This window comes from Armigeres subalbatus, chromosome 1 (genome assembly GCF_024139115.2).
Source record: "Armigeres subalbatus isolate Guangzhou_Male chromosome 1, GZ_Asu_2, whole genome shotgun sequence".
Classification (NCBI taxonomy): Eukaryota; Metazoa; Arthropoda; class Insecta; order Diptera; family Culicidae; genus Armigeres; species Armigeres subalbatus.
Window position 1 is genome coordinate 260372163 of NC_085139.1, and position 23667 is coordinate 260395829.

General features: G+C 46.6%; 1 pseudogene; it reads right to left on the bottom strand.

Annotated features, from left to right (window-relative positions):
- Positions 1 to 383: 383 nt before the first annotated feature.
- On the bottom strand, positions 384 to 10930 carry LOC134207263 (importin subunit alpha-5-like; annotated as a pseudogene).
- Positions 10931 to 23667: the final 12737 nt, after the last annotated feature.

A 23667-nucleotide genomic window follows, 5' to 3' on the forward strand; every position in this document is an offset into this window, starting at 1 on the left:
TCTACACAATTTATGAAATTCTTAGAAACTTGTGTATTATGAAGTTCATTGCATCAATAAATGTCGCGACTATGAAGAGTCCGTGGTCGTCCTTCTATTACAAACATATTTTCAAACACGAAAGTCCTGCGATATCTGTTCTGTGGATGCCGCCATCAAGACCATTTTGCTGGTTAATCGTCATCATGTAGTGGCTCACAACTTATTAATGATTTGGTTCTGAATTGTCGCATCCAACGAAAGCCGTCGAACGCCGAAGAGTATAGGAAGTAAGGTGAAATAATGAGGATCAGGATTTTGCATACTCAAAACTGTAAAGCTAAACGTAGTAGAGATGTGTGATGCTTCCTGAACTGAAGCCGTCCATTGCAGATTGATCGGCGTTAATGGAACTGGTTGTTCTCGTGGACGGGGACGCACGTCCTCCTCGTCATTGCTGAATACGTCCGGATGATGTTGAAGGTTTTCTCGTAGATCTCGGTGTTTTGATGCGACTGCAAGAATTCGATTTTGTCAACCTAGTGGTGCGGATTGTGGAGATTGCGTTGATGGACAACATATGACGTTTAGCAACTTACCGTAGCATTCCTCAATCAGTACAGCGTACGGATTTGGTTTAACCTGTTGGTTGCCAGCCTTGAGTATGTTTTCCAGTCCGTTTAGGGCGACGTACAATCTTCGGTCCATCACGGTGAGCAGCTCGCACATGGAGTACGCAGCCAGCTTGAGCCTGTAGAAAACAATATTCGTAATTAGTCACGTTCTTCTTTAGCAACTGACGCGTTTTATAACGGTGATACCCAGTACATTTTGAACGGTGCAAAAAGTTAGCAACAATTGATTAATGAATCAACAAATTCTTCCTTTTCTATCTAGGAAGGCGTCTGACCCTCGTTTATAAACTTCTACTCAATTTGATTAATTACATAAAAAGTTAATAATGGAGTAAATGGAAGAATAATGATGAACACCTTACTTCAATTTGTTTGAATGAGATAAAATCAGCTTCGAAATTCATTATGCTTTCAATAACTTGTTTTGTGGAATCTAGCTACAGGATGAAATGCAAAGGTTTAAGCACATTCACTTTTTATGGTGAGCAGTGCCGGTGTACATTCCCGGTACGCAGTCCGCAACCTTCTCGAAGGGATCACTACGACTTCCTCTACTGAGCCGCTGCCAGCTGAACTGTCTAGAAGTGTATGAAGAGCATCAACCATTGCCGATATTTGGCAGTGAGATTCGTGTCACTCTTCTGCGACGAATCAACGTCATGGCACAACCTCGACAACTGCAGAATAACTCAATGCTAAAACTTCCTTTTCGCCGCATAAACTATGGTCTTCCTAGTGCTCACCATGACAGCGTATCTTCAATAAAGCGACATCGGGCTTTGATTTTCTGCATTCCGCCGGATTTTCACATCGTCCCATCATTATCCTTGCATATTGCGGCTCGTGCACGAAATCTTCGCGGGATGCGTTGAGCTTCTGATAGAACTTGCGTGTTTCTGAGAGTGTTTTTGAGATCGCACAGCTGTTCCATCTGCCGCTCCACTTCTTCAAGGCGCTTCTCTTGAAAAGTCGAGTATGCTGTAGAATGCGTCCTTATCATCATCAGTGTTTCCGGAGTGTGGGCTATGGACGTTGATTATGCTAAAGTTGAAGAACCGGCCTTTGATATCCTCAACCTGCACATTTCTCAGTGATCGGTCACCCTCGATCAAGCGACTTTCATATCGCCCATCACTAGAAGCTGTTTCACGGACCAGCAGCAAAATTGTAAAAAGCGGCTTCGTTGGTGCCCAGAGCAAAAGCAGCGAATTCGATGGAGAAAAATGTCTTCCTCCTTCGATGACTCCAACAATCCACCGGATCAACCCAAGGCACTGGCGAGTTTTCAGGAAGCAAGGGCAGCAGACAACGATCAGCAAAGAAGCAGTCGTAGGAAAGTTCGTTGCGAGATAGTACCTAGTAGCACGACGATTGAATTTGGCGGATGGTAACACTTTACGTGGCAACCGGAAACAACACCGGTAGTCCTCCATCTATCGAACGGGATCACTGATCCGAAGAGGTACTCAGACTAGCAAAAGTTTATGGTGAGAGATCTGCGACCTCCAGCTAACCTCCCTTGTTTCGAATGGCGAAAGCGGGATGAACAAAAGACCATCATTTTTCGCAAAACAACGATGATGTGATGTGTATCGATATTACCCTTAGCGAACTTCTTTGGGCCCTCGACGAAGGACGAGGTGCTTAAGAGGCCCCGATTCAACAGGGTATCCTCTTGCAACGTCTTCCTCTATCCGTGAAAATGTTCCTCCTCGAATGCTGAACAATATCTGGCGCAATGGTGAATTTCTCGAAAGCTGGCGGAATGCTATCGTCGTTCCGATCCCAAAAACTAATTCCCACGAGTCAGAGCCAATGGCTTTCGGCCAATTTCACTCACCAGCTGCTAGCTAAACTTTTCGACCGGATCATCAATCGGAGGTTGATTATCGAACTAGAGTTGAGTGTACGACTCGACAAGCGCCAACATGCCTTACGTGTAGAACATGGCACCGACACCGACGTATTTTGCCGAACTTGAAGGTAGCTACCTATTATTGTTTGATTGCATCTCTTGATATGTCGAAGGCTTAACTTACTATCTGGCGATATGGTATTGTGAACGTTAAAGTCTTGGCAATTCGTGGGTACCTGCTGAACATTCTGTAAAGCTTCCTCTCGGAGCGCACCTTCCAGGTGTCTATAGGGAGCACATGTCTCAACTCACCGCAGGAAAACAGGTGCCACAGGGTTCCGTCTAGTCCGTGACTTTGTTCTTGTCGCCATGCAGCCGATCTTCCGTGTGCTGCCATATCAAAGTCAAGCTTTCTATTTTATTCCAAATGCACGCCGTGAATGATGCAGAGCATCACCATACTGCCGTTAGACGCATAACTGTCCCATGTACATAAATCGCAAACATGGGACAAATATATATGACGGCAGCATAGGTCGAGACTATATCCCAAAGACCTATCCCAAAGACTAACCGCCTGAGGATCTGGTGTCACTTTCGACCGAACGCTTACGTCCAAACCGCACTGTAAGATGGCCAAGAAAACTTGCGAGTCGCGACTAAGGATCCGCGTGGCAACCGCATTCTACTGCAGGTGAGTTCGGCTCTAGTTACTGCATACCTAACTATGCAATAATATTAAATAGCTGAGGACCGAGCACTTGATACTAACGGATTTGGCAAACTCTTGCAGGCGTTAGAATGGGGAGCATCGAAACATCCGTGGATCCAGGAAATAGAACAAACAGCACACATGAGAATACAGCCTATCCGTTTCTGCTGGATTCCGGGTCATACTGGAAATACTGTGGCTAATTTATTTATTCAGACTAAGGCCGAAGTGGCCTATGCTGTATAAGAGTCTTCTCCATTCGGTTCGGTCCATGGCTACACGTCGCCAACCACCAGTCACGGGGGTCCGCAAGTCATCCCACCTGATCGATCCACCTAGCCCGCTGTGCACAACTCGTGGTTCATTCGCCTCCTCCACGTACCGTCCGCCATCTGCACCCATAGATGGTACGCAACCTTTCTTTCGAAAACTCCAAGTGCGCGTTGGTCCTCGAGCTATCGTCCGAGTCTCGTGTCCGTGAGGACTACCGGTCTAATGAGCGTTTTGTAGATTGTCAGTTTGGTACGGCGGCGAACTCTATTCGATCAGAGCGTCTTGCGGAGTCAAAGTATGTACGATTTCCAGCCACTATGCGTCTCCGAATTTCTCTGTTGTCATTTTCGGCAGTCACCAGTGACCAAGTACACAATTCTTCTACTCAGTTTCGTCACCACCGATGCAAACTCGCGGTGGGTGGCTCATTTCTCTTGAACCTCTTCCTATCATGCTTTGTCTTCGACGTGTTGATGACTAGTCCGATCCCTTGGCTTCCTCTTCAGTCTGATGTAGGCTTTCCTCATCTTCTCAAAGTTACGTGCCATAATATCATGTCGTCGGCGAAGCCAAATAGCTGGACGGACTTATTGAAAATTGTACCACTCGTTAATCCCTGCTCTTCTATTACCCCTTCCAAAGCGATGTTGAATACGACACGAAAGACCATCACCTTGCCGTACCTCTGCGGGTTTCGAAGGGACTCGAGAATGCCCTGACTCAACCCGCACATCACCGATCCATCGTCGCTTTATCAACCGTGTCAGTTTATCCGGAAACCGTGTTCGTGCATTAGCTGCATAGCTGGTCCCGATCGTGTATCATATGCGGCTTTGAAGTCGATAATAGATGATGTGTAGGCGTTTCGCGGCATTTCTGCAGTACTGGCGAATGGCGAACACCTGTCCGTGGTGGAGCGTTCGCATACCCCCTGGTACTGCCCAGAACTCCTTGCAATTGGTGCTAGTCGGCGGTAAATTTGGGAGAGTACCTTGAGGCGGCTTCGCAATGTGATTGCGTAGTTGCTACAATCCAGTTATCGCCCTTTTGTAGATGGGACACGACACCTTCCACTCCTGCGGCAAAACTTCCTCCTCCCAAATCTTGGTAATGACCAGTTCAGCGCTCTAGAGTGCCTACCACGTGTTTAAATAGCTCTCCTGGTAGTTGGTCACTCCAGGGCTTTGTTGTTCTTCAGCAATCTCCTCCTGGATTTCCTGGAGATCCAGGCCGTAAATTATTCCTGCGCTTCTCGGGTCCATCACCATACCGCCATCTTCGTCTGCCAATCGCCATTCAGGTGTTCTTCGTACTGCCGTCACCTTTGGTTCACCTCACGCTCTTCTGAAAAGGTTCCGTTTATGTCTTACACATATCAGGCTGTGGCACGTGGCCGTGAACGGTTCAACTTTCATAGAACTTTCGTGTGTTATTAGCGCGGTGTGCTCCTTCTCTTCCGGTTCTGATCTTCCTGTTGGCGCTTTTCCTCCGGAAAATTGAGTTTTGTCTGTTCCGCACCTGTTTATATCGTGCCTCGTTTGCCCTCGTGCGGTGTTGCAGCAATCTCGCCATCACATTCTTTCTTCTACTAACTGCTCATTCGCCGTCATCCAGTCGTTTCTCTGATCCGGGGGCACCGTGCCAGAATGCAGCCGCTCCATCAAAAAGACGCTGCGCCTAGCTGCTCTTCCGTTAGGTGCACTTCCAGCTGCTGCGCGTATTCTTGGGCTAGTCTACCGTCTTGTAGCCGCCCAATGTTAAGCCGCGGCGTCCGACTTCGACGCGTGTTGTACACCGTCGAGTTTTGGCACCAGGCATACTGCAACGAAGTAGTGGTCGGATTGACGTCCCGCAGTGAGCATCCATCGTATCTGTGCTCCAGCTGTGCGTAGAACGCTTCTTTCTCGTCGTCGGTCTTCCTTCGTTGGGCGTGCGTTGAAGATGCTGATTGATGTAAGCCTTCGTATATTATCCTTGCATTGATTGCACACCCAATCACCGTGGCGCATCTTACCCATCACTATGAATCCTTCCCAGCTCGTTGGTGGTGCCACACTTTGGTAGAATGTAGCCGCCCCGCCTTTCCCACACTTTCTGTCCTGTCCAGCAAATCTCCTGCAGCGCCCGACGTCGAAGTTGCGGGGATGTAATTCATCGTAGATCATCCTGCGCAAGCTGCGAAGCCTAGCGACTTCGTCCATGTTCCAAGCTCCCAATCGTGATCCTTTTTCGTCCGGTCTTAGGTCCATATCGAGTCGATTATCTCTTATTTGTTCGTAATATTGTTTTAGGCGGCTTGGGCCTGCGCAAACCTCCTGTCTCGTCGGAGGCCGTCGTGTCAGGGCTGTTTACGTCCACCTAACCAGGACTTGGGCTTGCTTTGGGCGGCACACGGTCGCTTTGGGGACTACTTGCGGATACATGCAGCTTTTATAGGATTTAACGGGCCACTGTCAAACCCCACCACATCCTAGGCAAGCCCTTCGCAGATGGCCTGGGAGAGGATCGTCAAGCCTTGGACATAGTCCTGCTGTCACATGGCGTTACAAGCCGAACAAATAAAACAACGATAGTTTTGCACGTTAACAGCCTTTGAACTCAAGGTTATTTTTTTGCTTTCTGCTTCCTGCTTGGTGAGACCTATACAGATCCATCTCGCCGAACTCAGGTTTTGGACTTGGTTCCTAGAATTGGGACCAATGTAAGAGGTCGATCTCCTACTGACTTATGGATCCTAAGAACTCAAGAACTCCCATAGAGTCAACTAATAAACCCATAAGCCTCCAACCTGAGCTGCTGATCGTTTCAGTCTTTATCTGAGCACAGATCCGATTCCTATCGTCCTTTTTTCTTTTTATTAAAAGATGTTCAGCCTAGGCTGGCTCATATCTTCCTATCGACTTCTTTATTTCTTTTCTGAGGTTCTATCCCGAGTTCCTTGGTCTGCTTCTGCTGGATGTCTTTTTTCGTCAACCGACGAGCCACCTCATTTACGCTCAAATCCCTCACGTTCAGGGCGCCACAAATTTCGTGATTCAGACGATCGATATTTTCGTAATCAATGACTACAAATACAGTCAACTTTCACTTGTTGCAATATGTTATGTATAGGCGACGATTATGTTGGGCGTACTAAAACAAATATGAACGTAATGAAGTCAAAATAAAATACAAAATGTTTTTGTTGATAGCACACAATCTCAATTGGAAGTCGTTATACCTCTTTTTCTCTTGTGTCCGAGAGAGCAAAACACATTAATAAAGTTAAAAATGTTTCGATTTGGTAACTTTGCGCGAACGATTACAGATACAAACAATTGCGTTTTAGGAGGACGCCCCATACCATCTAGACCAACTTTGTGTGGATGATCCTTCTAACAAACCAGTCATCACCGTTCAATAAAGCCACCGAGAGTGTGTCTCTTTCGCACTCACCAGATGTCACCCAGGTCAATCTGGTCAATTGGGGGTAAGGGGCTGCATTCATTCGAAGACCTAATCAAGGTGGTATCGCGTTAAATATGACATCACTGGCATAGGTTTTACAAGTTGGAACACTGTTTTGGAAGTTTGTACGAACTCAAAATGGAGTCGCTTTGAACCCGTTCATTATTACGATCTTCCTTACTCTGTGACCCTCACGCTCTCGAACGCCATCCTGAGGCGTATATTGAGCGAGGAGCATTCTAATCTCTGATTCGTCTCCCGCTCTCAGTCTCATTTCAAACTACAAATCGGACAGCGAGACTCAATTTTCCGTTAGCTCTGGGGAAGCCACGATGTCTCTCAACGTAGTCGAGCTCCTCCTGCCAGCGACCAACAGCCGTCTTTGTACTGCGATTGGTAGAAAGATGAGGTCATCTGAATCCGGACCTGCATAGCCATTTGCTGATGACTTTCTAATTCTTTTCACTTCAACTGCAATTACTATGATTTTGAGAACACAGATAACGATCACCAGGCGATCCGGTATGGAACGGTGTTGGAACACGAATGCCGATGGTACGACGAGATATTAGAACTCGTGGGCAGAAATTAAGACGAAGGACTTCGACAAGGATCTTTTATCGAAACATTTCGAGCAGACAGCGCGCTACATAGCTTTAACGCAAACCAGCTGACGGAAACGCTGGCGAGGGCTTGCGATGCGAGATGCCAGGAAATTGAGCCAACGAACAGCCGGCGCATCTGGTGGAACAAATTTCTTCTAACCTTCGCGCTGCTTGTCTCAGAGCTAGGAGACTTTCAGAGGGCAGGTCTTAAACGATCAGCGAGGTGCTGACCGCGCAGAACCGAATGCCGCTCTTTTCTTGGACGCCCTCTCTGCAACTTCAGACCTGTCCTGGTTGCATCCACCGTCGATCTGCCTTCAAAAGCCTTCAAAATCTGCCGTCAAAACGCCTTAATAGTGCCAGCCAGGCGTTTTGAGCCCATCGCCAGCAGCGCTGCATGGAGTGCGGATCAACGATTTCAGTGTAAGATCCTGGAGCCACTTCCAGAACCGGATTATAGTTTTGATACGAATTCGGGGTAGAAGTCGATCAGGGTTAAGACGGGCGTTCCACAGGGTCCATATAGGCCCAACGCTGTGAACGTGATGTAAAACGGGGTGCCAACGTTGAAGTTGGCCAAAGGCGTGAAGTTTACGAATTCGCGGATGATGTCGTCCTACGATAACCGGTGAATCACTAGAAAGGCTAGGTGGAAATGCTGGAATGGGCCAAATTACAGCCGCTAATCACAAAACGGATGTGTGCTAGTCAGCAACTGCAAAGTGATTCGCGGATACGGATTACCATTCGAGGCGACATCCACCGTCGATGCGGACGCTGAAATATCCGGGGTGATGATTGATGACCGGTTGAATTTCAACACCCATGTCGACTATTCCGTGAAAGAGCGGCTAAATGATCAGTGCGTTAGAAGGATCATGCTGAACATCGTTCAGCCTGAGCTGCGCTCAGACGAAACATATCCGCAAAGTTGAATAGCGTATTTCGTCTATGGCTATCCGAGTCGTGAGTGCGTACAGAACCATTTCGTGAGACAGTTTACGTTATCGCCGGAATGACTCAATCTGCATAACCTAGCAGAGGATATCGTGCTACCAATGGAGGGTATACCAGAAATGTGAGCAAGACGGTAGGAGCTGGACGAAGTAGCACAGGAGTGGGACAATGTGGAGAATGAAAGGTGGACCACCAGTTCATCTCAATGTGTCGACGTGGTTGAATAGGGCGCATGAAAGGTTAACTTTACGCCACACAGTTCCTGTCCGGACGCGGCTTTTCACAAATATGTGCACCGGTGTGGCCATGCGCCATCGCCATTATGCCCGGAGTGTATAACGTAAAGGAGACTTTGGATACGTGGTATTCGATTGCCTAAGGTTTGCGGAAGAACGATTCGAGGAATCCAGCACAGTGAGAAGTGCTGGGCCTCGTGTCAGGGCCCAAACGGAAATTCTTGCCAATCGGAATCGTCGGACCGACCTCGGCACTCGAACAACCACCTGTTGAAGAAAGAAGAATGAAATGTTACGGGCATCTGGGCACCGCTATTGGACGTTATCTTCACCAGCTGTCGGACCACCTCTGCGAAGACAGAGTCGTCCCTGCGATAGCCGCTGGTAGTCGGATACCATCTGTGCGGAAGTTTCCTCCGGTGGACCACCCTCGACACCGGGGTACGACATGTAGCATACCGTGGAGAATTTTTCAAAGCTGTCATGATAAAGAACTGATTCGGGAGGCTTAACCCCATGATAAATTTCTTTAAAAACGCTCCAAACGCGGAACACTTGTTCTGATGATACATTTCAACTTGTTTTACAGAACTATGCGAAAAATATATGGTCTAACACAAAATAAGCGCTTTATCATCACTTCTCGATGGGAAACCAACCATGCGTTTTTTTTACTACATAAATACTAGTAATGATAAACTTGATTTCATGGCGTAATAATACGAAACAGTTTTGCCTCTCTTTACCGTTGTTCATTTACTAATGAGAGCGATTTCAGCAAACCCTGCCTATTGAATAAACCCAACTGCTAAAATTAGGTCAAGCTAAACATAATTCAACACTAAACAACGCATTACCAGTACTGATCGATCGACGGTGCCACCGCTGGTGGCATTCGTGATCGCCAGGCACCTCTTTCCGCTCTAGAAGTCCGCCTTGGAAAGTAGATCGATGATGCTCGGAAGATGTTTGGCGTCGATGACGGCCTGGATCTGTTCCGTGCCGGCGGCTATTCGAGATGGTCAGCAGGCCTCCTTCCGGATGGTTTCCTTTGGCGAAGTCAGCAGCACGGATACGGTAAGGCATTCAGTTGAGAATCAGCTGCGTTTGAGTGTCGTTGCCGGTGACGATGTTTCGACTGCTCGCAGGGCCGGAGCCACATTTTTGTTGTTGTGCCTACGGATGCCAATGATTAACTATCGAGAGAACGAGAAAAGAACGGAGGATATTGCGGCCAATTCTCATCAATAGTTCAACCAGCCTCCGAAGCAGCCGGCCTCGATAACTCCTGGATGTCGTTTCGGTCCATCGATGGTAGCTCCAGCCCACGGCATCGCCCAGCACCTACATCGCTGTGGAACATCAGCCGACCAATATCGGTAGCTAGAAATCTGGTGGCTTTCCGACATAAGTTAGACAGGGCCCAAACGGCGTTTCGGTCAGATTTCCCGGTCGACGTGCTCAGAACTGCAAACCAAGCCGGGACAATTTAATAATCAGTTTGCTGGTCAAAAGCAAAACACTTGCAACAATGGTTCTAGCACTCCGGCATCTAGTACGAAGTTCCTACACTCCGGAGAATCACAGGATATTGCCCCGCAAAGGCCTGCTCCTGCACGTCAACGTGAGGACTTTCCAGCAGTTTGATGAGATGGGAACCGCACCGGCTCTATCCACGACGCTGGTTTGCTCTGACGTACCGGAAGCGATGTTAGTCAACGCCCACGCTGCCTCGAACTGTCAACAAATATATAAAAATTGTAGAATAAATTTTATCAAACCAGAACAAAGTTACCTGCAATGTCGAATTAGACGTGCTGGCCAAAACTCGACAAACCGCGGAACAATGTATGCTGGATGACCAGATCGATCGGTGGATTCGGTTCCTTGGAAAGCAGTTTGCGGAACTTTGTGCGCTGGCTGGTCTTCCACGTTGGTACTGACAATGCTTGGATGGTTTCCGGTTGATCAGAGGGTGCGTCCGATGTCTGTTGTTCGTCCTAAAACAAAAACCTTCCGTATTACATCTACGTCTACCCTACACGACCTTCGTCGAACTTACTGCAGAATGGCGTCCTGGTCCAGATCTTCGTTTACATTCCTCCGTTTGATGAGTTGCTCTTCGCGCTTTTGTTTGCGCAACTGGATGCCTTCTTCTTGCGCCGCCGCACATCTCTGATGAGTCCAGGCCAACTTCTTATACGGTGTCGATGCGCTGCATTATTCGACATCTGAAAAAGGTAGTGCAATCGGTTAGAAGAGTTCCATGTGCGAACAGATTCAAATCAACATTGATTTGATAAGTAGTATTGAGTTTGGTTTTCAAGAAGGAATAAATTCGGTGTTGTAGCTTCATTACTACTCATAACAATAGTAAGGTCACTTTTATATTGATGATTATCTTTGGGACTAACGCGTAAAACAAGTTCGTCTCTTAAAAGCCTAATTGAATTTAAATTTAGTGTGCTCGACGAGCGTAATAGAGCCAGTCAGGGAAACAAGACATATCTTAAATTTTATTTATTGTGGTTTGGTCGATGACAAAGAACATCATGTAGATGATTCATTGCAACTATATCCATACTAATTCGTCCACCTAGAACAAAGGGAGGTATACATTGCCAAAGTGCAAAATACGCAAAAAGATAATGTACAATACTAAATAATTTGATCCCTCATCCATCCTGCCTTATAAGTCTGCTCCAAAACTAGCCCATATAGAGGCTGTGGGATTAGAGCCACACATAGCATTCAGACTGCGCACACGAGTGACATTAATTTTCTTGTTTTCTTGCTTCATGTCTTACTGCATGCCATTGAATCTTCGAGCACACGTAAAAGTCTATGCTCCACAGTTGCTGTTTGCTGCTGGGTGATTGTTTTTGCACTCCACAGCAAACACGCGAACTAGGGTGCGTCAAAAATGTAGATGGTTAGTTTCAGTTCCAAAGTTTAATGTGCTTTATCACCAGATATAGAATATCTTTATATGAGACGACATTCCATATGCATATTCTTTAAGTGGAATGTGATACGTTCTCTCGACATCAGTTATCCAATAACACTTGATACAGCTCGTACTTGAACCCTATTGAGTAGTATGATGCGAGAATTGCCGTAGCTAGATTATATTTTGTTGGTACCAAGTACTAGGTAAGTCACCTGTAACATATTTTTCAACCAAAATAACTCGAAATATTCGTTAGAAATTAGTTATTTCTTATAATTTCTAATCACCTAATTTGGTTTTGTACGTATCTAAGGTCACGTCAAACGATCTTATGTAATGGAGATAAACCATAGACATAAAAATCGTCAAACTTAGAGTCTAAATAATGCTGTTTAATAACAGTGTTTATGTTCCATTTAAATTTTTTCGGAGTTCCACAATTGAAGGCAGTAAGTAGATATTATGCCAACATATTCTGACCTGAGAATATCAACTATATTTGAAGAGCAGCGAAGGTCTGATTCAAAAAACGCCCGTATTTTCGACCAAGTTTATAAAACTAAAGGTTTTTTACATCACTACCGAAGTCGGTAAAATTTTACTGAGTTTTTTAGATCCCCAGTAATTTCAACAGCAATATTTTACATTACCGAGTGTCAGCATTAACGAGAAATGTCAAATAAACATAATAAAGATGTTTGTTTATGTGAACATAACTGAGTTAGTCAGAGCAAATTTATTTTTGGAAAATATTTTACTGATTGGACAGTATATCTAATCAATAGCCCCGCAAGGATAAGTACTATGGAGAAATTTTAGGGTTTTGTATATTCTGAAAGATTTATTATCCGTGTGCGGCTTCCTGAGAACGGCAAATCCTCATACGCAGTCGTTCACTATGAACGGCCTTCAATAATGAGAAACGAGTTATTTCAAGACATGGATGACGAAGGTTCCATTCCGCTAACGCTGCGTTTCAAGCCGATGCTGCAGCGGATATCGAATTCGAATCATGGCCACGTTAGACGCGACCTGGATATTATGCGCGTCATGGTTCTTTTTTTTTTTTTCGAGAGTTGACCGAGTTGTAGTAATAGACTGGTATCTCGGCTGGTCTCCATGTGATACAATAGCTAGCAGACGACTATGGTAACTTCTCAAGCCGATGATCAACTACAACAACAGCTACATCAACAACTTGTCCGTCCGTTTGGGATGAGCACCGACAATAACATGTGTAAACATTGCGTTTATCTCGTTCGATCGTCCGGCCCGAAGTCCCCGGCGGGCGGTATGAAATCATCGATCGACCGACCACTTCTGCTAATGCAGCGAAGACGTCTGGACCAAAACCGAGGGGGCGACCTCGGCACGGCAGCTTCCTCCCGAGGAAGGGTAGGGTTTAGATTTTTCGCCGTCGCCGCCGCCGCTCGTTGTCAGCGTGCCGCGGTCGCAAATGCGGTTGATCAGCGCGAGATGATATGCCGCCGCCAAAGTAAAGTGTATTGGCGCTCGCAGATCAAACTACAACTAGGGGGTGACCGATGGATGATCCGACCGAGGAAAGGCGACGATGCGCGTCGTCATCGTTTGAAAGGGCAAGAGCGCGTGTCAGGAGAAATCAAAATATTTGTTACTAATCATTCCGATGGAGGAGGAATTTGGTTTGCCGTTGCTGAACAATTTCGACCGACGCTGCAGCCGCTTGGGCCGGCTAAAAAATGCAGCAGTATAGAACCAGTTTATGGCGTGCGGCGCGGCATCGGATTTACGATTTTCACATATCTATAAGAAATTTCAAATATTTACCGAATGGCGGATCTAAACAGGTTGAAAGAACGCAAAACACGCACATTAGCAACCAGTGACAAAAGGCCGCGGGCGGCACGGCTACTGGGTTTTCTGCACATTCGCGCAGTTGGCGTGAAAAGGGGTTCGTCGTGTGACCGTTATCGAAGTCACCGCTGCCAATCGCCCGCATACAAGGCACAGGTAGAGCACCCAGCACTTGATTTTGGTTGTCCATCGATTTGCCGGGCCAGGAGCGCGTGCATTTCAAAGGGCACTGTTCTGGTTGATGTGGGGATCGGAGATGACTCAACGAAAGCCTCGTTCGCCTCGTTGTCACACCACCGGCCGAGGGACACACGACTGTAGGCCTCGAATGCCGAACGAGGTGTCGCAGTCGTCGTTGTCCCGCGCTGCTGCTTCGCAAGTTAAACACGCCAAAGGAGACATGCATAAATTTGAACCATTTAGCGACGAGGTGCTAAATGGGATAAGTGCGATGTGTGATGCGACGGCGTTTATGGTTGACGACTGCTACTGCTGCTGGCAGTAGTCTGGCTTCTGAGATGCCGAATGGTGGATATGTGTGGTTTGGTGACCTTTGATGGGAAGCAATCAGTTGTCAATGCAGATCTGGTGTCTCGTTGCGCATCTTAATCGACTCAGTCTGATCATGTAAACAGTAATACGAAAATGTTATCGTACCATAATGCAGAAAGTAGCTTCTGATTTGTATGTACTTTATGGTGGGATATCAGTTTGGCATAAAGTAGAGCGAGCAATTTTGTAGGGGAAGTTGCCCGGTTGTGGGCACCCCTGTTCAACTTACAATAAGGTGGTTATTCATAGTGAATTTAATGATTATCATTTGTGCGAAATGTCAGCACGATGTTTTATTGCTGATACCGGAGCGAACAGCTACAGTAGCACAGTAGCTACAGTCGATTACATGTTTTCACCTCTGAGAATCGAAAGCTTTCAATATATTGCTGTGTTAAATGTGCTTTTGGCAGCTTGGACTAAATTATTTTTAAAAGTTAAATACTTTCGTGATTTTATATCGGTTCAATGAAAATGTTCAGCTCAAGAAGTTTGCTAATATCATTTTTACAGCATGGCATTTTCCAGTTGTGGGCATTTATTTTTGAAACGTAGCATTGTCCGATTTTTTCGTTATTAGTTGCATCGGACATAATTACATGACTACATAATTATTATCATAATTATAAAAAAAATCAATGTTTTGCTACACTAAAGGAACCGAAAGGCTCTTTTATTTTTCCAATTCGAAATAAAAAAAACATTCGCGATCGAGAGTATTGAATACAAATAGGGGAACTGTTCCATTTTCCATCTCACAAAACATACATTCATCTCATCGCAAAACAAAGAAATACAGCATCAATTTTGTCGCCTCTTCTTGCTGACATGCGTGCTCAGTGCTAAAAAAAATAAATAAATGCAGCTTACATCAGCATTAGAGATTCCCGACACTTTTTTGTCCCGGGATTCGAGATAAAAAGTACCGCTTGTATTTTTCCTAATACAGATATGTTCCGATTTTGTCACGCTCCAATTTCGTCAACAAAATTATTCCGTTTTTATCAACAAGAAAATTCAATCATTTTTTTTAGAGATTTAGCTTTCAAAATTAAATAACTTTGGTTAGGGTCTGGCCAAATGTTGTATTCATAGTTTTTCAAGCACTAGCGGTAATAAAGCCGTAACAAGACAAGGTTTCTCTTCACCGACTTCCCCTCATCGGTTTGTTCGCACTTTATTACTTCAGAACGAAGGATTATATTGTCATTTGGGATTCGGATATAACTGAAAAATCGTCGAGAAACTATTTTGGATGTTCTAGGCCGTCCAAGCTGTTCTGGAGTACATAGCCTCGAATGCATTAGGAAATATGTTTACAAACAAAGTGTCCTAAGTTGAGATATATGTCCAAAAACATCTATGTGATCATAAGACATAAATTGATCGAGTTTTGAATAAACATAAACTATTTCAGGGTCTCCAAAAGATCCTGGAGTTCAGAACATGCTATATACCCGATCAACCAAGCTTTGAACGACGTATTCGTGCATCGTTGAACATCTTAGCAGGTACATTGAGCCGATAAGATTTCACTCATTACTTTTACACGCAACTATACTGCCGCTAACCGCAAGTCGAGCACATCTGTATATGGGGCTCCATATACAGATGTGCTCGACTTGCGGTTAGCGGCAGTATAGACCTTTTAGTTTCTCCAAAACATCCTTGAACATAAATCAGTTCAGAACATGTTCTTCTTTCTTCTTTTTATTGGCATTACATCCCCACATTGGGACAGAGCCGCCTCGCAGCTTAGTGTTCATTGAGCACTTCCACAGTTATTAACTGCGAGGTTTCTAAGCCAGGTTACCATTTTTGCATTCGTATATCATGAGGCTAGCACGATGATACTTTTATGCCCAGGGAAGTCGAGACAATTTCCAATCCGGGAATCGAACCCAGCCACCCTCAGCATGGTCTTGCTTTGTAGCCGCGCGTCTTACCGCACGGCTAACATGTAATCTACCCGATGAACCAAGTCCTGAACGATGTGTCCGTTCATCGTTGAACATCCCAGCAGGTCCATTTAGCCGATAGTATTTCACTCATTATTTTTACAAGCTACTACAAGTATTTTCTGTTCTCTAAAACGTCCTGGAGTTTCAAACATATGATCTACCCGTTCAACCAATTCCCGAATGATATATTCGTGCATAACATTACAAACATTCCAGCAGTTCGAGCTGGTAGGATCACTTAATTCTTCTACAAGCTACAGTGGACCCTCCATGAGTTGATATTTTTAGACTCGATATCGTACCGTTGAAACAAATGATGCCATACTAGAAAAAATTCACGGATACTTGATAGTCTTTTCGAACAATTTTCCAAGAACTTCTGTTCCACATTTCAGTACCGACTGTATTACATTTCTTCAAAACGTCGAAACGTAAAATTAAGAGAAACGGAATTGAAATTTCAATTATTTTATCGTTTCCATAACAGATCTTAAAATTATTGTCTGGTACACATTCTTTTACCGAATTTTACATTTAATTATAAATTCCGTCGTGTCTAATTTTCATAATATTTGACTGTGCGGCGGCGTTATAGATCATTTGCAGCCAGCGGCAGTGGCGCACAATGGGGGAAACCCGAACAAAACCTAAAAAAAAAACGTCCGCAAGTAGGCCCCACCAAAGCGACCGTGTGCCGCTCAAAGCGCACAAGCCCAAGTCCTGGTGTTAGGTGGGACGCTAAACAGCCCTGACACGACGGATCTCCGGCGAGACAGGAGGTTTGCGCAGCCCCAATAAGCCGCCTTTAAAAACAACCTTTACGAACGAAATAGAAGATAATACGACTCGATACAATCGGCAACAACCTAGGCGACGAATAAAGGAGCAAGATTGGAAGCTTGGAACATGGAACTGCAAGTCGATAGGCTTCGCAGGTTGCGACAGAATAATCTACGATGAATTACATCCCCGCAACTTCGATGTCGTAGCGCTGCAGGAAATCTGCTGGACAGGACAGAAAGTGTGGAAAAGCGGGCATCGAGCGGCTACCTTCTACCAAAGCTGTGGCACCACCAACGAGCTGGGAACCGGCTTCATAGTGCTGGGAAAGATGCGCCAACGCGTGATTGGGTGGCAGCCAATTAACGCAAGGATGTGCAAGCTGAGGATAAAAGGCCGTTTCTTCAACTATAGCATCATCAACGTGCACTGCCCACACGAAGGGAGATCCGACGACGAGAAAGAAGCGTTCTATGCGCAGCTGGAACAGACATACGATGGATGCCCACTGCGGGACGTCAAAATCGTTATCGGTGACATGAACGCTCAGGTAGGAAGGGAGGAAATGTATAGACCGGTCATCGGACCGGATAGTCTGCACACCGTATCGAATGACAACGGCCAACGATGCATAAACTTCGCAGCCTCCTGCGGAATGATAGTCCGAAGCGCCTTCTTTCCTCGCAAAAATATCCACAAGGCCACATGGAAATCACCTAATCAAGTAACGGAAAACCAAATCGACCACGTTCTAATCGACGGTAAATTCTTCTCCGACATCATGAACGTCCGCACTTATCGCAGTGCGAATATTGAAGCCGACCACTACCTCGTTGCAGTATGCCTGCGCTCAAAACTCTCGGAACTGGTGTACACCACGCGTCGGAAGCGTCCGCCACGGGTAAACATTGCGCGGCTAAAAGACGGTAGAATAGCCCAAAGATATGCGCAGCAGCTGGAAGTGGCACTCCCAACGGAAGTGCAGCTAGGCGCAGCGTTTCTTGAAGATAGCTGGAGAGATATTCGACCCGCCATTGGAAGCCCCGCAACCGCTGCACTAGGCACGGTGGCTCCGGATCAGAGAAACGACTGGTATGACGGCGAATGTGAGCAGTTAGTTGAGGAGAAGAATGCAGCATGGGCGAGATTGCAGCAACACCGCACGATGGCGAACGAGGCACGATACAAACACGACAAAACTCGATTTTCCGGAGGAAAAAGCGCCAGCAGGAAGATCGAGACCGTGAAAGTCTCGAAGGGCACGAAAGTTCTATGTGAAGTTAAACCGTTCACGTAAGGGCCACGTGCCACAGCCCGATATGTGTAAGGACATAAACGGGAACCTTCTTACAAACGAGCGTGAGGTAATCCAAAGGTGGCGGCAGCACTACGAAGAGCACCTGAATGGCGATGTGGCAGACAACGGTGGCGGTATGGTAACGAACCTAGGAGCACGCGCGCAGGACATGCGACTTCCGGCTCCGAATCTCCAGGAAATCCAGGAGGAGATCGGCCGGCTGAAAAACAACAAAGCCCCTGGAGTTGACCAACTACCAGGAGAGCTGTTTAAACATGGTGGTGAGGCACTGACTAGAGCACTGTACTGGGTGATTACCAAGGTCTGGGAGGATGATGTTCTGCCGCAGAAGTGAATGGAAGATGTCGTGTGTCCCATCTACAAAAAGGGCGATAAGCTGGATTGTAGCAACTACCGCGCAATCACATTGCTGAACGCCGCCTACAAGGTACACTCCCAAATTTTATGCCTTCGACTAACACCAATTGCAAGAGAGTTCGTGGGACAGTACCAGGCGATATTTATGGGTGAACGCTCTACCACAGACCAGGTGTTCGCCATACGTCAGGTATTGCAGAAATGCCGCGAATACACACATCATCTATTCATCGACTTCAAAGCCGCATATGATACAATCGATCGGGACCAGCTATGGCAGCTAATGCACGAACACGGTTTTCCGGATAAACTGATACGGTTGATCAAGGCGACGATGGATCGGGTGATGTGCGTAGTTCGAGTTTCAGGGACATTCTCGAGTCCCTTCGAAACGCGTAGAGGGTTACGGCAAGGTGATGGTCTTTCGTGTCTGCTATTCAACATCGCTTTGGAGGGAGTAATACGAAGGGCAGGGATTGACACGAGTGGTACGATTTTCACGAAGTCCGTCCAGTTATTTGGTTTCGCCGACGACATTGATGTCATGGCACGTAACTTTGAGAGGATGGAGGAAGCCTACATCAGACTGAAAAGCGAAGCCAAACGGATTGGACTAGTCATCAATACGTCGAAGACGAAGTACATGATAGGAAGAGGCTCAAGAGAGGTCAATGTAAGCCACCCACCACGAGTTTCTATCGGTGGTGACGAAATCGAGGTGGTTGAAGAATTCGTGTACTTGGGCTCACTGGTGACCGCCAGCAGAGAAATTCGGCGATACCAGCAGAGGAATTCGGAGGCGCAAAGTGGCTGGAAATCGTACGTACTTTGGACTCCGCAAGACGCTCCGATCGAATAGAGTTCGCCGCCGTACCAAACTGACTATCTATAGATAGTTATAAGCGTTTTGTATACAAAACGCTTATAAGACCGGTAGTTCTCTACGGACACGAGACCTGGACGATGCTCGTGGAGGACCAACGCGCACTGGGAGTTTTTGAAAGGAAAGTGTTGCGTACCATCTATGGTGGGGTGCAGATGGTGGACGGTACGGAGGAGGAGGAGGCGAATGAACCACGAGTTGCATCAGCTGTTGGGAGAATCATTCATCGTTCACACCGTGAAAATCGGAAGACTGCGGTGGGCCGGGCACGTAGTCAGAATTTTCTTTTATCCGGTATTTCAGTAATCCCGTGAAAATGGTTCTCGACAACGATCCGACGGGAACAAGAAGGCGAGGTGCACAGCGGGCAAGGTGGATCGATCAGGTGGAGGACGATTTGCGGACCCTCCGCGTGGTTGGCGAAGTGCAGCCATGGACCGAGCTGAATGGAGAAGACTTTTATGTGCAGCACAGGCCACTCCGGCCTTAGTCTGATAATTAATAAATAAAAATGTTAGAATGAGGACGCTTCTAGTGTTTCAGCCCTTAAGGCTTGCGCCTTCAGAAGTACTCGAGTGAAATAGTATATGTTGGATAACAATTCTAATCTTGGTAAAAAACGCTGTAACAGGTACGCCAAGCGTCTGTTTCTGTGTAAATATTAATTATAGTTATTGTGAATATTTGTACTTATTTGATATTATATGTATATAATGAAAACTTTGAATATTCCTCCATGGTAATAATTTAAGTTCGTAGCATCAATCAAATTCAATCTTCACTGACACCATAAATGTGTATCGCCCTGTCTTATCGCGAGCATTGCTATAAAAGTTTTAATTACCTTTCGCCTAAAAAGTATGCAACTGAGAGACACGACGTAACGTACGCAATTCGCGATGTCAAGAAATACTTTCTTTCGCGAACGCGAGATTGTCAAAACGTTACTTTGGAATTGGCGGGAGAATGGGATGGCAAGATCTGATGCAATCCGCGGAAGCGAGATGTATTTTCACTCAAAAGAACATGATAATCCACTTTATTCAATTCGTTCGGGACTGAAGTTCTTCCGGTTTCGAGGCTTTAAATCTAAGGACCACAGAGTTTCTCGTCCATTTGCCTGGAGTCTCGATAAAGTTTTGAAAGTGTGGCTCTGTCAGAATCCGCGGTGTCCGAGGTAGTGAGAATTAGAATTTATTCAAAAATCTTTCTAAGTGTTAATCTCCCCGTGTTTCATTATAGTGAACTGATAATCCCACCCAATCAGTTAAGATCAGAAGTACTTTTGTGCAAAGATGCTAGTCTAAAGTTTCCGTTGTCGTACAGCCGTGCAACGGGTTTCTGTGTCCGATTTAGGAACCACTCGTCCCACCGTAGCTACATCCTTCGTCGAGCCTCCGTTGAGTGGAAATATCCCGGCCTTTCGTCACCAAAAGGCCATCGTGGACCATATCGTGTCCGAGCGACATTCCGGCGGTAATCATCACGTGGATATCGACGTCCGAGAATCGCCCTTCGTGCGGTTTCGCCCTGCTAGGTGGCTAGATAAGCATCAGCAGCGAGCATTGTCGAGTTTCAACCGTTTTCTCTCCATGCCATCCGACCAACGATCATCTACCAATAGCATGAGGTAGCCGATCACCAATACCAGCAATGGCGATCGCAAAATCTAACAGGCCTGCAAGTACAAAGAGACCCTTTTTTTCCTCCCGTCCGTGTGCACATGTGACAACAATCCGAGATCGTCAACGAAATTCCCATCTCGATGCCGGCCCCCAAAAATTAATAATTTGCCAACGCTATTGTTCCGTGAGACAACGAAAAGGTGGTGTAGAGAGTAAAGACACGCACATGTAGATATGATAGGTGAGAACAAATGTTCTGAAATTATGTAGAATACATTTTGTTAAACCATGAATAAACCATTAGTAGATCGTTTGAATACCGTCGTCGGGGGTGACAATGGGTCAAATGGGGGGTGAGAATGGGTCACTGTTTCAACTACTTAGAATGCTTGTAGAATAGATTGAATACATGGGGGGGGCAAGAAGACCAACATATAAGAGACCTTTTTGAACGATTTTGCTCTACGACCTCAAGACTGCCGGTAGAGCGATGACTCATTCTCACCCCCAGACCCATTGTCACCTCAGATGCCGGTAAATTTGTTTAGATCACTAATAATTTGGTTTAGATCTCTATTCTCTTGATTTCCGGTGATGTTGGCATAGTGAAAGATTTCAGAACGCGCGCATAATTTTTGAATTTGAAAACCGCCTGGCGGTGTGAATAGAGTTGTGAAGGCGAACCGGTTCCATGACGGTGTCGACCTCTGGTGTAAATGGTGGGTAGCCTCCAGTGATGATAAAAGAAAGCTTTTATGACCGTTCGTTCAGGGTGATTTGGGGTGCTATGTTCTTTTGAGTGAAATGCAAAAACTGTAAGACTGATGTGGAAAAATTCGGGGACTGCAAGATCGTTTTTTAACCTTTTCCAAGGAACAACTCAGGCATAGATAGTGATAGATCTCATCCCGGGCAACTACACAACGATGAATGGTCCTCATTAGAGGTAGCGCTTAAGCCATTCGTTTAAAATTGAGTACGTAGCGGTAGTTCCTCGTTCAGTTTCATTGAGTCTTTTCGTTATTCAGTGGTAGTTCGCCAGTCGTTTTCAAACGACTCAATTGCGGGCTACAACGTGAGCACCATATTAGGCAATTGTATGGGGGCCCGCCACTGAGTGGCGTGGTGGCGTCCCGCCGTTGATGATCGGGGGCAACGGCGTGGGTCGGAACCTTTGGATAGACCACGGCGTCCAGGAATGGTCTCGGACGAAGAGTACAAAGACGGTGCCCTGGGTAGTCGGGGCGCCGGTAGACCGGACGTCATGACCCCACCGGAACGACCGGGTCGACCCTGGCACCTAGTGGACGAAGGAATGTCAAGCAAGAAGAGCCCGTCCAGATCCCCCGATAGTCGCCCCCCCTACCCTCGTGCGGACGTCTTTCCCACACCGGAACTGGGGAAATCCCCCCGGTGCTCGGGGATATACGGAAGGGGGACGCATTTTTTCCCTGCAAGCCAACTGTCAAGCGCAAGGCTTCAAGCCGCTGCTTTTCAGGAGGACTCCGAGGGAGTCAAGCGTTTCCCTTTAAGCGTGATCCGGATGCATTATTTTTCCCCGATGGACGACCTGGGGTACAAGCCACCAAGAAGCAACGTGACCCAGCGTCCCAGGCATCCCAGGCACCTGGGTTATAAGTCCTACAACTTCCAGAAGTTTGACCCAGCTCCTTCTTCTGACCCTTTCCTTGGGTCCAAAAAAACAAACGAATCTGAACATGCACGAGTCTCCCGTTGATTATGGCACCCCTCCGATTTCTTCCGGGGGACAGCAACCCAACGCATCCCCTGGTTTCTTCCCCTCTGACCAGCACAACTCGACCAGTATATCAAACGATTTGCCAATACACCTTCTACCAGTTCGGACCAAGGTAGCACACTTGCTCCCTTCCCGATCCCCACTCTTCCGCTGGAAGTCAATCTCTGTCTCCATTGGAACATCATCGGCTTCTGGAACAACCTCCCCAACCTAGAACTGCTCACGCACGACAATCCGTCGTGGAACATTGGCCTTCAGGAGGTCAATCGGGTTGTACTCGACTGCATGGACCGCTCCCATGGAGGGAAGTACAAGTGGATCATCAAGATAGGTTCGAATATCCTGCATTCGGTGGCAACAGGGGTCCTTCGGGTTATCCCGTTCGATGTAGTTCATCTCGACGAAGACCTTCCAGCTGTCAGAGTCCGTCTCCGAGGTAGTTATCAAGTCACCGTGGTGAATCTCTACTTACCCTTTGGCCCTCAGCCGGGTATCGAAAGAAAGGTGAGCGACATCATTGACGTAGGTCTGATCCCCGTGGTATTGCTCTTCTCGACCCTAGCAACCCTAAACAACGGTTCGCTCACCTACTTTAACGGCCACTCGGCCACCGCTGTGGAATTGACCGCCCCCAGTCGGTCCATACTCCCATCTCTTAAATGGGAAGTGTCCACCGACCTATTCGGGAGCAACCACTATCCGATTTCGGTCACAGTCCACGCTTCGCCCCCGGACATCACCCGGAGGCCAAGATGGCGCTACGATGCCGCCGACTGGGAGGCTTATGACCACCACCTTCGACGCAAATTTGAACGAAACGCACCCACAACTCTTCCTGACTTCACCAAAACCGTTCTCGATACCGTCCGTTGGTGGTCGGATGACACGCGCCTTGTGGTGAAGGCGAGAAGAAAGGCCCTTCAAGCGCTACGGATGCAGGTCAGGGA